The 3865-nt window shown below is 42.0% G+C and overlaps 1 non-coding gene across 1 annotated transcript; it reads right to left on the bottom strand.

The window, feature by feature from the left end:
* Positions 1-2900: 2900 nt before the first annotated feature.
* Trnat-cgu (transfer RNA threonine (anticodon CGU)) lies at positions 2901-2975 on the bottom strand. Its single transcript has one exon. It is a non-coding gene; the product is annotated as a tRNA-Thr (tRNA).
* Between the last annotated feature and the right edge of the window lie 890 nt (positions 2976-3865).

Here is a 3865-nt window from a genome sequence, read left to right as displayed (position 1 = left end):
CCTGTCTTTATGTGTTTATTTGATAAGAGTTATGTTGTAGAATTTTTCTAATACTATGTTCTTTACTTTGTAAAGATGTTTAGACATTATTTATTCTGTTCTGCTTTAATGCACACGTGTGACGTTAATCTTCCGAAAGCTCTTCTCTTTTTTTTATTTTTTTATTTATGTCATAATTCCTGTAACACTGATGTATATGATTATTTCTATTCTTTTGTAAAGCCTGCATTACTACAAATGTTATCTGTATTGTTATGTTCTTTAATGATGTATTTTGTACCTTTGTAATTGTATTCTCATGTCGTAAATTTGTAATTGTATAGACACCAGTTCTTCAACTTAAGTTTCATTTCACTGCACACATTTCTGTTCGTCATAGTATATGCACAATATGTTAAAAGTTAAAAAAAAATGGGACTGTTAGCGTTTGCATGTGTGTTGATAATTCAGCAAGGGACTGGTTAACAGCATTTCTGGTTCTAAGGAGATCCCAAAAAGCATTGTGATTGCACAAGTGGTGGCTCATGGACTTGCTATATTGTCCGCAAGACTCTTCGATGGTGACTGTGCACCCGCACAGTCGCAACAGACGGCTGTTGGCCATCTCTACAAGGACTATAGTGGGTCTGCATCTTTGATGGCCCACCAATACCATACTCTCTACTAAGGCTACAGCAGGTCTCTTCTGTGATGACCTACCTACCAATATTCTTCAAAACTTCGACTGACTCTGCTGTGGATGTGCTCTGTTGTGGCCCATTACCTGTCTGCATGTCAAGAGTCAGCACTGTCTTTCCGTTGGAAGGACAACACTACTTCTTCAAGACTGCATGGAAATCCACTACTTCCGTCTTCCGTGTGCATTTTCTTTTACTGCTCAGACTTTGAAAAAAAAATGCAATTACTACTGTGATGAATGATCAGAACTGTCTTCCTGAGAACAATTGTTGCTTTTGACCAACAGTGTAGCAATAAGTGTGTGCATTTTATATCTTTGTTATTGTAATTATGAAAAACTTTTTCAAATCTGTCTTGGCCACTGCCCAAAACAATTTGTAAATTTTTTGTGGGGAGCATGGGGGCTATGTAAGTAGGCGGTTTAGGTTTTTATGTTGGTAACGCCACGTAGCGCTCTGTATGAAAATCACTGATTGTGATGTGTGCAGTCTGTGGCTGGTTGGCATTGTTGGAACATTTGCTATTGTAGTGTTGGGCAGTTGGATGTGAACAGCGCGAAGCGTTTTTCAGTTGGAGGTGAGACGTCAGCAGTGGTGGATGTGGGAAGAGAGATGCCAGAATTTTGAGAGCGGATGATCTGGACGTGTGTCCGTCAGAAAAACGAAATTTGTAAGACTGGATATCATGAACTGATGTATATATATATATATTATGACTTTTGAACACTATTAAGGTAAATACATTGTTTGTTCTCTATCAAAATCTTTCATTTGTAAACTATGCCTATCAGTAGTTAGTGCCTTCAGTAGTTAGAATCTTTTATTTAGCTGGCAGTATTGGCGCTCGCTGTATTGCAGTAGTTCGAGTAACGAAGATTTTTGTGAGGTAAGTGATTCATAAAAGGTATAGGTTATTGCTAGTCAGGGCCATTCCTTTGTAGGGATTATTGAAAGTCAGATTGCGTTGTGTGTCAATTTAGTGTTGATCAGAATAAGTAAAGAGAGAAATGTCTGAGTACGTTCAGTTTTGCTCAGCTGTTTGAAAATCAAATAGTGTAAGAGGTTTACCAGCACAGTAATTCATAAATTTTTCTAAGCGGATGTTTCAAGTGTCTTGAGTAATGTTGATTATGTTGCTCAGACAACAGTGCAAAAAAAAAAAAAAAAGTTACAGAGCATCTGCTACAGTTTAAATCACTGAAATGAAATGTTGTTAAACGTTACTTTCACATATTATGTAGAAATGAAATAGCATAATCAAAAATATGAGTATATATTGCTCGATAGGTGTCCGATAGTTCATCACTGCTCCTGGTCCAGTGCTACCTTAAACTGGCCCTGGTTACAAATGCTCCTCATACCTGTTCGTTCGGATGCAAGAATTATCAACTTTTGTGTCTCAGCTTCCTCACAGTATGTCTCCAACCAATAGCCCAGCGATCTTTGTTCCAGCAACGTTTTCCGAGGATGGAAATTAAATCGGGAAATTCAACGCCTTTATTTATTATCTTATTTGGGTCGTACATTGCCTGACAAAACCAGTGAATCACGCAGATGACAAGGTTGGATGTCAGTGTAACTTCATACACGTACACACCGTCGTCGGGTATATGAATTGTTGTTGAAAGGGGTCTACATTTGGCCAGCTGGTTACACTGTCCAATACCCAAATTTGTAGGGAATTCGGATGTGATAGTGACCCCATGTTGTAGCGCATGTAAACGTGAGGGCAAGCATACTCGTAATCAAGATTCCGGTCGACCGCATCTGGTCACCATATTCTGCAACAAGCACACCGTAACGACGTCACATCTGCGCCCTCGAGGCCTACGAGAAAGACAGGCCGCGGCGCGTACGTCACGAAGGTACGCCTCAGCTAGTTCGTTCGCTCACCATAGCAGACAAACTACGATTCTAACCGTATTAACTCGCAACGAGGTATGTATGTACAAACGAGAGAACAGATACCATTGATGACCGTGCAGCTTCTCTAGAATGAAATGATAATTAAATCGACACCCTAGCTGCAAATGGCTCTGAGCACTATGGGACTTACCGTCTGTGGTCATCAGTCCCCTAGAACATAGAACTACTTAAACCTAACTAACCTAAGGACATCACACACATCCGTACCAGAGGCAGGATTCGAACCTGCTACCGTAGCGGTCACCATAGCTGCAAACAGGCGTTGATATACATCACTGGGGACATGTTGAAAATGTGTGCCCCGACCGGGACTCGAACCCGGGACCTCTTGCATACGTGGCAGACGCTCTATCCATCTGAGCCACCGAGGGCACAAAGGATAGTGCGCCTGCAGGGTCATATCCCTTACACGCTCCCCGTGAGACCCACATTCCCAACATGTCCACACCACTACATTCGTAGTGCGCCTAATAGATGTTTGCCCATTGCATCTTCTACTGGAATCCGCTGTTGTTGAGTCTTACTGTTATTAGTCCTACAATAATCGGAAGTCCATAGACCTACTTATCATTTGTTATGGCTGTACTGGGGTAAAATAAAATTAAAATCATGCCAAAATTTGTTACCGCTGTACTGGGGCACAATAAAATTAAAATCATACCAAAATGACTATCAGTTGCATAAGGCACCACTTCTTGTATGAAATGAGGACTGTTAAGCAGAAAAAAACTAAATGCTACAAACAAGCCGTTATACGATTTACATAGAGTACTAATCTGAAATTTAATTTTGTTGTAGTACTGTTAATCAGTAAGACTTTATAATGGCAGATTCCAGTGGAAGATGCAGTTCTCGTTAGTACGTACACGCCCAGCTGTGAGTGAACAGGTTTAGAAATGCATTTTGTCTGCTGGGCCAAGCGAGTGAGCGAGTTCCGGCCTACCTTCGTGACGTACACGCCGTGGCCTGTTTTTCTTTTGGGCCACGTGCGCCCCTCACCCGGGAACAAGTAATGGACACCCGGCAACATTCTGTGCCATCCCGCGCCATTGGTCGGGGATTAGCAGCAGCCGGACTAGGGGATTACCCTCGCATGCGTACGTTGTCGTAAACATCACAACACGAACGGCTGCACTTGGAGTGGTGCCGTGACCAGGAAGCATCGACTGCTGATGAACGGCGTCGCGTTGGGTCCAGCAATACGAGTGATCATCATCGGCGAGTATGGCGGCGTCCTGGAACGATGTCTTTCTTCCATTATT

The sequence above is a fragment of the Schistocerca nitens genome, chromosome 3 (genome assembly GCF_023898315.1).
Source record: "Schistocerca nitens isolate TAMUIC-IGC-003100 chromosome 3, iqSchNite1.1, whole genome shotgun sequence".
NCBI lineage: Eukaryota > Metazoa > Arthropoda > Insecta > Orthoptera > Acrididae > Schistocerca > Schistocerca nitens.
This window is presented reverse-complemented; position numbering and strand designations above follow the sequence as displayed.